Genomic DNA, 11853 nt, shown 5'->3' on the forward strand with positions numbered 1-11853 from the left:
CAGTTCTGTACCTGATTCGAAGTGTTGTGAAGACTCATTTTTCGAAACGGGTGTTGTGGAAACTTGAATATGTAAACCCTAAATAGTAAACGTACGTCAAAGGCCTATTAGCTCAGCTGGTTAGAGCGTCGTGCTAATAACGCGAAGGTCACAGGTTCGAGACCTGTATGGGCCAGTACTTTTTTCCCCACAGCTTCAAATCTTTTCGGGTGTTCTAGTCCTTTTTTAAAAGCAATCTTTTCAGGGAATAGGTGCATATTGTTCTTCAGCATGGCCAGTATTTTTCGGGGAGTTTCTAGTCGTTTTTTAAAAGCAATCTTTTCAGGGAAAGGTGCATGATTGTTCTTCAGCATGGCCAGTATTTTTCGGGGAGTTTCTAGCCGTTTTTTAAAAGCAATTTAGGGGAATAGGTGCATGATTCTTCCTGGAGCAATATTTTCTTATTGACACATCCTTTTTGGGGAGTTTCTAGTGCTTTTCTGCATAAACAAAACCACAAAGTGCCACGAGGTGTCTGTAAGGTAAATATGTAGAATCTGTTTTTTCAGAACGAATATGTAGAATCTTTCCATAACTCTAGCATTGTTCAGGAGAAAACATGCATATGCATGGTTCAGTTTCTCTTTTTTGGCATGTCAATAGAATGGCATAGATAATTGCCCAACACAAAAACAAAATGGCTACCCACCTGGAAACACAACAAAAAATTTAAAAACATATGCATTAGCGCATTTATTTATTTTCATATTTTGGCATGTATGCTACTGCCTTTCCCATTTACAAGAATGAGGCAAAAACTTCTTGGTAAAATTTTTTTACACATGTATTTTTGTCGACGGCAAGAAAACAGGAGACTAAGACTTAATGGTTTGGCACGCTAGTAGAATGACCAGATGAATCCCCAACACGAAACAAAATGACTAGCCACCCAAAAACCCATCAAAATTTAAAACATATACATTACCACATAGGTGTTTCTGTACTACTACGTAAACACATTTTACTGACCTTTCCCCAATTTTACAGGACAAATTTAAAACAAACACTATCCAGCCAGTGAAAATTTTGTGAAAGGACCATATACTCATGGAAATCGGGCTACATATCATTTTCATTGCCCCCTCCGCCCACCCCCACCCCAACCCACAGGCAAAGGCATGGGTGGGCCAAGCTAAAGAGAGGCCAAAGGACATTACTGGTTTCATCAAGATTAACTTGAATCTCTCAAGCTAGGTCGAATACACTTTTGTTCTTAGGGGAGTTTGGCTATATATCGGAGTCTGGTGGGGTGTCGATGGGAATTTGGTCGCCGGCGCGAGCGAGCCATATGTGGTGGCCAATGGAAGGGATCCTCGGGGCAGTGGTAGTGTGGTCCTTGTTGTTGCTGATGGGTTATACTCCAGTATCCCGGTAATAAGCTCGGTGGCCCTGATCTGACGGAGGACCTCATTGTCGTCTACTGCTTTGGAGGCCATCAAGGCAATGGCGACGAGGCGATCAACGCTTGGAGTTCTTCATGATATTGGCGGGGATGGAGTTCATCAACAACGGTGGTCTTGGAAAAGATACAAGCCCATCTCAGTGGTTGAAGGGCGTTCTTATCCGGGAGCTATGCCGTCCACTATGGTGGTCAAGGGGTTGTCTTCTGCAACATGAAATTGTTTCTTCTGGACACATGGGGCCGTCTTCTTCCTCACAGCCATGGAACCTCATGGGAAGCAGCTCTGTTTCTGTGTGGGGATCTCGCCGGACAGACTGTAATTCTCTTTTACCCATTGGGGTCCTTGCTTATTTCAGGGATTAGACTGTATTTATGTTTTCCTTTGGATCTAGTTGTATGGAGGCATGTACCTCGTCATTTTGTATAATATAAACCTTTCGGGTCCTTCGTGACCCTTCCCGTGTGTTAAACAAAATTCTCGCAAGCCAATATTGACTCTCAACTATGGCCTAAGCCATACTAGATTTCTTGGATGTCGAGACTTGGGCTTTCCGAGAGATATAGGCCTCCCCCCTTCTTGTTTCTAGTTCAATACAAAGAAAACCCTTACGAGAGCGGGTAGCGCTATGTCTCACTTATAGTGAGACCTAGTGTGCTCTCGCATCAGGTGCCTCCCTAAATGGGTCGGCATAGGCGCGCGGGAGGCCACGGCCTCATTTTTGTTTCTTTTTTTACTTTTTTTTGTTTCTTTTTCCCTTTCGTTTATACTACCTTATATTCTAAATAAGCACTCCCTTCATCCTATATTATAAGAGCATTTTTGACACTACTAGTGAGAAAAACACTCTTATATTATGAGATGGAGGGAGTATATTGCAAAAAACACTTTACATAAAACCTTTGAAAAAATGTTAACCAGACATTTAAAAAATGTTAAATGTGTATAAAAAATATTTCTCATGTATACAAAATAGATACACTCTGTGAAAAATAAGTTGATCATGTATTTAAAAAATGTTAATCATGCATTTAGAAAAATGTTAATCAAGAATTTGATTTTTTTTAAATATGCATAGAAAAAATGTTGACTTTGCATTGTAAAAAAATGTCAAACTTGTATCTAAAAAATGTTACTGAAGCATTTGAAAATGTTAAAATGTGCATAAAAAATGTTGACCATGAATTAAAAAATGTTAGTCATTTATTTGTTACACAAGCATTTGAAAAATGATAAAAATGTGCATAGAAAAAATGTTGATCATCTATTTAAAAAATGCTAACCAAGCATTAAAAAAAAATATTAAATGTATTTAAAAAATGCTAACCAAAATGTGCATAGACGTGGAACCAAAAAGTTAGTCATTTATAAACACGCACAGTGTATATATGTATTTCAAATTCTTTTAAATCAAGAATTTGAAAATGTTAAAATGCATATAGAAACATGTTGAGCATGTATTTAAAAAAAATTAATGTTGTATCTGAAATTTTTAGTTAAGAATTTGAATTTTTTTAAAAATGTGTAAAGATAAAACTTTGACCAATTCTTATAAAAATATTAAACTTGTATTGAAAAGAACTTAAACTTCTGTTAGAAAATGTTCTTGACATAGAAAAAAATGTACAAGGCAAACCAAAAGAAACAAAGCAACGTGAAGAAAACAATGAAAACCTGAAAAGAAATAAAATAAACAAAAGAAAAAAGAAAACCAAAAAAAAGTTCAAAAAAGAATGCAAAACAGTAAAAACCGATAAAGAGACAAATAATACGGAAATAAAAACCCATTGAAAACCAAGAAAGGAATGAACAATCGAAGAAAAATTAAAAAAACCAATGATAACCATGAAAGAAACTAAAAAGAAACCAAAAAATTGAAACATAAAACAAAAAACGCCATATAGCAATGAAGAAAGAAGGAAAACCAATGAAATCTGGAGAAGAAATGAGAAAACCAAACAAAAAAGGAAATGAAAAAAGAAAAAAGATAAAGCAAGAAATGAACGAACACATCAGAGAACGACCGGCGAACGAAAGAAACAAGTAACACGCTATTTGGCCGACCTATGCACTCTGCAGGAAAGCTTCAGCGACACGGAGGGATACCCCTTGTGGGAGCCCCTAAAGGGTCACTTTCGGTGAGCTAAGAGTGCGCCACAGTCGTCGCCACGTGTCGTGTGCCAGGCGCTCCCTTGGGGTTTCATTTTTTATTTTTCGATACATGTTTTCTGAATTTCAGATGATTTTTCAGTTTTTCTGCCTTTTCAGTTTTGCTAGGTTTTCACTAGGTTTCAGGCCCAAAAAAAGTTTTGTGCAAGAAAACACATTTCTTTTTTCTTCCGCGAGAAGCACAGATTTACTGCTCGTGAAGGCTTAGATTTGGGTTGTGCCTCTCGGAAATAAAAAATAGAATTTTCTTTTCTTTTTTGATTCCGCGAGAGGCACAAATTTACTTCTTGTGCCGGCACAGGTTTGCTTTCGCCAGAGGCACAAGTGTGCCTCCCGAAAAAGAAATGTGTTTTCTTTCTTCTTTTTTGCTTCCGCGAGAGGCACAAATTTACTCGTGGAGGCACAGATTTTCTTCCACAAGCTGTGCGTCTCAGAAGGAATAAGAAATGCATTTTTCTCTGTTTTCGTGAGAGGCACACATTTACTTCTCGTGGAGGGCGCAGATTTGTCTCTCATGATAGGAAAGAAACATGTTTTTTACTTCCGTGAGAGGATTTACTTTGGGAGGCACATATTTGCTTTCACAAGAGGCACAGTTGTGTCTCTTCGAAAAAGAAAAAAATACTTTTGGCTAGTTTTTTTTCGTTTCTTTGGGGAAAAAGTTCATCAAAATACATGAACATGATATCTTGTTTCAAAGATCTTAACCGAGAAATCCAATGGTGAATACGGTTCAAGATTTGGACGCACGGTTTAGGAGATAAAACGTTTTAAATAAACGAATCTACGAAAAAGGGAAAACTCACATATTGTAATAAGTGGCGCACATGCAGTGCACCACTTGTGGCAACCTGGGCGAATGACCTTTGCAAAGGGTACCCCTTAACGGGTAATTTCAGCGAGACATAGCATTCGCACGCCTCAGCTGTGACATCCGCAGGTATGGGCTGGCCCATTAGCGCGGTTAGCTCTCTCGGTCGCTCAGTAGGTCGCTGCGCTCATTCGCTCGCTCGGTCGTTACTGTAGGTTGGTTTTTTCTTCTTCTCTGTTGTACACTGTTGAACTAGTCTGGTTTTATTGTTTCTTTTGTGTGTTATTTTTTAATGATTTTTCATTGGGTTTTTTTTATTTTTCTGTGTACCTTCTTTCCTTTTCTCGTCGGATTTCTTTCTCTTTGGTTTTTTTTGTTTTCGGTTTTTATTTTTCAATTTCAATTTTCCTTTTCCCTATCATTTATTTTAATTTTTTCAAATGTATGTTTTGATGTTTACTTTTTCCTACATATTGTATAACTTTTGTATACATAAAAACATTTTTTGTTAGAGCATAATATTTTTCGAACACAGTATTACATTATTTCCAAATATATGTTTTGATGTCTATATTTTTTATACATATTGTACATTTTTTATACACATTAATATACTTTAATATATGTTTAACCTATTCTTCAAATATATGATTAAGATTTTTTAATTATATATTTTATGTCAATTTTTTACATACACATAGTACATTTTGTGTATACACCTGAACTTTTTGCGCATTAAACATTTTTCAAACATATGTTTTTGAATATATTTTTAATACGTGTAAAAAATTTAAAAATAAAAGTTGAAACATTTATTTTGGACCAGAAAACGCCTTTTATTTTCTCCATTTCAGCAGCCCCCTGTTTTAAAATACGGTAACTATTTATTTACACTATGTTAAATACTACCTCTGTCCGGGTTTGGTAGGCCCCACTTGTATTTCGGGCTAAAGTTCATCCAATATCTAGCTAATAAAATATAATGTATATGTCACAAAATATATACTATGCAAAAACTCTTTCAAACACAAATTCAAGAATAAACTTTTTGTGTCGTATATTTATATTTTGTTACTTTATAGCTGGTCAAAGATTGACCTAAAATATGTGAGGGCTGAATAGACCCGAATGAAGATAGTACATGATTAATATTTCTTTTCAAATCTATGTTTTCTTGTCTCATTTTTTCATATGCGTCAAGAATATGTATTCATACACATTTAACAATTTTTAAATATATGTATAACTTTTTCAAATACTATGATTAACTTTGTTCAAATACATTTTTTGATATCTATTTTTTCCTTACGCACTGTAAAAAATGGTATACATATGAAACATTTCTTTTATATATGTTTAACATTTTAAAATTATGATTAACACTTCCTTTTTGGAACACAGTACAGACGCAAACGCTCACACACACACACTCATCCCTATGAACGCTCGCACACACACTCTATCTCTATGAGCACCTCCGAGAGACTGAGCTGACACATCATGTTGAGATTGACGAAGTCGCCACAGACACTTTCGTAATCGACGGGAATGTCTCCTCCCACTAAATGCACATCGTCGAAAGCACTCTGGTGGGCAGGGTATACCACTGTCCTTCTAATCATCCAACTACAAGTTGGTTCTCGATTAACACTTCTTTAAACACATGTTTTTGAACCTTTTTTCGAATATGTGTTATACATTTTTCAAATACGTGTTGAAACTTTTTTTCCAAATGCTATCAACATTTTTTAAACACGGCACAAACATTTTTCCAAAACTCAAGTCAATCTTTTGAAATATATGTATTTCAGATCATTATTTTGAAAATATGACAAAAAGTAAAATGGAGAAACAAAACAAATGTACAGACGAAAAACAAATCGAACGAATAGCACTACTGGGCCGGCCCATTAGCCATTACCATGTCGCTACAGGCGAGGCAACAGTGTGCCTCACTAGAATCTAGACATAGCCTCGCCCGGAAACCCCTATGTGTTGGACAATTAGGAGGGGTGTATGAGTAACATTTGAGCCATTGGTCATGATGAAATAGCCCACTCGACTGTTCACCTTTTCTTCTCACATTCTTGCCTTTTGACCACCACGTGTGTTGCTGGGAGAATTGGTTGATGAAAATTTAGGTTTATAGCATGAGAACCGAAATTAAACATATATATGACTTATTATATTTGATTTGTATAGTTGTAAATTTTTTATTGAATATAAGTAGAGTAATCGGATAACTCCGCCTATGTTGTCTCAACATAGCCGGTCCCAAGCCCGGGTAAAGGAGGAGGGTTGTGATAGGCTTGGCGAGCCAACGTAAAAACTTAGCCACTCTTATGGAGATGAAACCCAAAAGATTTTCGTTGGGGTGTAACCCTCTCAGCGAAGCGCCACATTGGAACCCGGGTGTGGTGGAAAATGAGCAAGGGCCGGGCCGTCACCCCCCAGGTGGCGCGCCGTATCTTGATCCGGATACGGTGGCAAGTGAGCGAGGATCGGGTCGTCGCATCCTTAGTGGCGCGCTACATCGGCGTCAGGATGTAGTGGAAAATGAGCAAGGGTCTTCGCATTTGACTCGATGAGTGCGAAGGGTAAGGAAGCTAGCCGAGCCTAGGAGGATTCACTTAGGTAGCTGGAACGTAGGGTCTCTGACAGGGAAGCTTCGGGAGCTAGTTGATGCAGCGGTGAGGAGAGGTGTTGATATCCTTTGCGTCCGAGAAACCAAATTTAGAGGACATAAGGCGAAGGAGGTGGAGGATACCGGCTTCAAGCTGTGGTACACGGGGACGGCTGCAAACAGAAATGGCATAGGCATCTTGATCAACAAGAGCCTCAAGTATGGAGTGGTAGACGTCAAGAGACGTGGGGACCGGATTATCCTGGTCAAGCTGGTAGTTGAGGACTTGGTTCTCAATGTTATCAGCGTGTATGCCCCGCAAGTAGGCCACAATGAGAACACCAAGAGGGAGTTCTGGGAAGGCCTGGAAGACATGGTTAGGAGTGTACCGATTGGTGAGAAGCTCTTCATAGGAGGAGACCTCAATGGCCACGTGGGTACATCTAACACAGGTTTTGAAGGGGCGCATGGGGGCTTTGGCTATGGCATCAGGAATCAAGAAGGAGAAGATGTCTTAAGCTTTGCTCTAGCCTACAACATGATTGTAGCTAACACCCTCTTTAGAAAGAGAGAATCACATCTGGTGACTTTTAGTAGTGGCCAACACTCTAGCCAGATTGATTTCATCCTCTCGAGAAGAGAAGATAGGCGTGCGTGCCTAGACTGTAAGGTGATACCTTGAGAGAGTGTTGTACCCCAGCATAAGCTGGTGGTTGCTGAATTTTGCTTTCAGATTCGTGTCCACCGGGATAAGCGTGCCAAAGTCGCTAGAACGAAGTGGTGGAAGCTCAAGGGGGAGGTAGCGCAGGCATTGAAGGAGAGGGTCATTAAGGAGGGCCCTTGGGAGGAAGGAGGGGATGCGGACAATGTGTGGATGAAGATGGCGACTTGCATTCGTAAGCTGGCCTCGGAGGAGTTTGGAGTGTCCAGGGGAAGGAGAAGCGAAGATAAGGATACCTGGTGGTGGAATGATGTGTAGGAGAACGTAGTAATTTCAAAAAAATCCTACGCACACGCAAGATCATGGTGATGCATAGCAACGAGAGGGGAGAGTGTTGTCCATGTACCCTCGTAGACAGTAAGCGGAAGCATTATGACAACGCGGTTGATGTAGTCGTACGTCTTCACGATCGACCGATCCTAGTACCGAACGTACGACACCTCCGCGATCTGCACACGTTCAGCTCGGTGACGTCCCACGAACTCACGATCCAGCAGAGTGTCAAGGGAGAGCTTCGTCAGCACGACGGCGTGATGACGGTGATGATGAAGCTACCGGCGCAGGGCTTCGCCTAAGCACTGCAACGATATGACCGAGGTGGAATATGATGGAGGGGAACCACACACGGCTTGGAACAATCAACTTGTGTGTTCTAGGGTGCCCCTGCCCCGGTATATAAAGGAGCAAGGGGGGAGGCCGGCCGGCCTTGGGGCGCGGCAAGGAGAGGGGGGGTTCTCCTCCTAGTGGGAGTAGGACTCCCCTTTCCTAGTCCAACTAGGAAGGAGGAAGGGGAAAGGAAGGAGAGGGAGAGAGGGAGGAAAGAGGGGGCGCCGCCCCCCTCCTTGTCCAATTCGGACTCCCAGGGGGGGGGGGGCGGCCAGCCCTAGGCCCTCTCCTCTCTCTCCCACAATGCCCGTGTTGGCCCATTAGTTCCCCCGGGGGTTCCGATAACCCCCCGGCACTCCGATAAATATCCGGTGACCCTCGGAACTCATCCGGTGTCCGAATATAGTCGTCAAATATATCAATCTTTATGTCTCGACCATTTCGAGACTCCTTGTCATGTCCGTGAGCACATCCGGGACTCCGAACTATCTTTGGTACATCAAAACACATAAACTCATAATACCGATCGTCACCGAACGTTAAGCGTGCGGACCCTACGGGTTCGAGAACTATGTAGACATGACCGAGACATGTCTCCGGTCAATAACCAATAGCGGAACCTGGATGCTCATATTGGCTCCTACATATTATACAAAGATCTTTATCGGTCAAACCGCATAACAACATACGTTGTTCCCTTTGTCATCGGTATGTTACTTGCCCGAGATTCGATCGTCGGTTGCTACCTCTTGAGCACTGCGTTGGTTTTTCCCTTGAAGAGGAAATGGTGATGCAGCAAAGTAGCGTAAGTATTTCCCTCAGTTTTTGAGAACCAAGGTATCAATTCAGTAGGAGGCCACACGCAAGTCCCTCGTACATACACAAACAAATAAGAACCTTGCAACCAACGCGATAAAGGGGTTGTTAATCCCTTCACGGCCACTTGCAAAAGTGAGATCTGATAGAGATGATAAGATAATATTTTTGGTATTTTTATGATAAAGATTAAAAATAAAGAACGTAAAATAAAATAGATGTAAACTTATATGATGGAGAATAGACCCGGGGGCCATAGGTTTCACTAGTGGCTTCTCTCAAGATAGCATAAGTATTACGGTGGGTGAACAAATTACTGTAGAGCAATTGATAGAATTGAGCATAGTTGTGAGAATATCTAGGCATGATCATGTATATAGGCATCACGTCCGTGACAAGTAGACCGACTCCTGCCTGCATCTACTACTATTACTCCACACATCGACCGCTATCCAGCATGCATCTAGAGTATTAAGTTCATAAGAACAGAGTAACGCATTAGGCAAGATGACATGATGTAGAGGGATAAACTCAAGCAATATGATATAAACCCCATCTTTTTATCCTCGATGGCAACAATACAGTACGTGTCGTTTCCCCTTCTGTCACTGGGATCGAGCACCGCAAGATTGAACCCAAAGCTAAGCACTTCTCCCATTGCAAGAAAGATCAATCTAGTAGGCCAAACCAAACTGATAATTCGAAGAGACTTGCAAAGATAACCAATCATGCATAAAAGAATTCAGAGGAGATTCAAATATTGTTCATAGATAATCTTGATCATAAACCCACAATTCATCGGATCACGACAAACACACCACAAAAAGAGTTACATCAAATAAATCTCCAAGAAGATCGAGGAGAACTTTGTATTGAGATCCAAAGAGAGAGAAGAAGCCATCTAGCTAATAACTATGGACCCGAAGGTCTGTGGTAAACTACTCACACATCATCGGAGAGGCTATGGTGTTGATGTAGAAGCCCTCCGTGATCGATGCCCCCTCCGACTGAGCGCCGGAAAAGGCCCCAAGATGGGATCTCACGGGTACAGAAGGTTGCGGCGGTGGAAATAGGTTTTCATGGTGCTCCTGGATGGTTTCGGGGTACGTAGGTATATATAGGAGGAAGAAGTAGGTCGGCGGAGCCACGAGGGGCCCACGAGGGTGGAGGGCGCGCCCCTGCCTCGTGGCCTCCTCGTTGATTGCTTGACGTCCACTCCAAGTCCTCTGGATCACGTTTGTTCCAAAAATCACGCTCCCGAAGGTTTCATTCCGTTTGATATTCTTTTTCTGCGAAACACTGAAATAGGCAAAAAAACAGCAATATGCACTGGGCCTTGGGTTAATAGGTTAGTACCAAATATAAAAGTGTATAATAAAGCCCATTAAACATCCAAAACAGAATATATAACAACATGGAGCAATAAAAAAATTATAGATACGTTGGAGACGTATCAAGCATCCCCAAGCTTAATTCCTGCTCGTCCTTGAGTAGGTAAATGATAAAAACAGAATTTTTGATGTGGAATGCTACCTAGCATATTTTTCAATGTAATTTTATTTATTGTGGCATGAATGTTCAGATCCGAAAGATTCAAGATAAAAGTTTAATATTGACATAAAAATAATAATACTTCAAGCATACTAACTAAGCAATTGTGTCTTCTCAAAATAACATGGCCAAAGAAAGTTCATCCCTACAAAATCATATAGTTTGGTCATGCTTCATTTTCGTCACAAAAGAATGCTCTCATCTTGCACAACCCCGATGACAAGCCAAGCAATCCTTTCATAGTTTAGTAATCTAAAAAAAAATTCAACTTTCACGCAATACATGAGCGTGAGCCATGGATATAGCACTATGGGTGGAATAGAATATAATGATGGGGGTTGTGTGGAGAATACAAAAAAAGGAGAAAGTCTCGCATTAACGCGGCTAATCAACGGGCTAGGGAGATGCCCATCAATTGATGTCAATGCAAGGAGTAGGGATTGCCATGCAACGGATGCACTAGAGCTATAAATATATGAAAGCTCAACAAAAGAAACTAAGTGGGTGTGCATCCAACTTGCTTGCTCATGAAGACCTAGGACATTTGAGGAAGCCCATTGTTGGAATATACGAGCCAAGTTCTATAATGAAAAATTCCCACTAGTATATGATAGTGACAAAACAAGAGACTCTCTATCATACAGATCATGGTGCTACTTTGAAGCACAAGTGTGGAAATAAAGGATAGTAGCATTGCCCCTTTTTATATATATATTTTTGGGCCTTCCTTTTTTTTGATTTGGCCTTTCTCTTTTTTTGGGGGGGGGGACAATGCTTTACTAATAATGATCATCACACTTCTATTCATTTACAACTCAATGATTACAACTCGATACTAGAACAAAATACGACTCTATATGAATGCCTCCGGCGGTGTACCGGGATGGACAATGACTCATGAGTGACATGTATAAAAATATGCATGGTGGCTTTGCCACAAATACAATGTCAACTACATGATCATGCAAGGCAATATGACAATGATGATGCGTGTCATAATAAACGGAACGGTGGAAAGTTGCATGCCAATATATCTCGGAATGGCTATGGAAATGCCATAATAGGTAGGTATGGTGGCTGTTTTGAGGAAGATATAAGGAGGTTTATGTGTGATAGA

The 11853-nt window shown here is 40.5% G+C and overlaps 1 non-coding gene across 1 annotated transcript; it reads left to right on the forward strand.

Annotated features, from left to right (window-relative positions):
* Window positions 1-101: 101 nt before the first annotated feature.
* TRNAI-AAU (transfer RNA isoleucine (anticodon AAU)) lies at window positions 102-175 on the forward strand. Its single transcript has one exon. It is a non-coding gene; the product is annotated as a tRNA-Ile (tRNA).
* Window positions 176-11853: the final 11678 nt, after the last annotated feature.

This window comes from Triticum aestivum, chromosome 7D (assembly GCF_018294505.1).
Source record: "Triticum aestivum cultivar Chinese Spring chromosome 7D, IWGSC CS RefSeq v2.1, whole genome shotgun sequence".
Lineage (NCBI taxonomy): Eukaryota > Viridiplantae > Streptophyta > Magnoliopsida > Poales > Poaceae > Triticum > Triticum aestivum.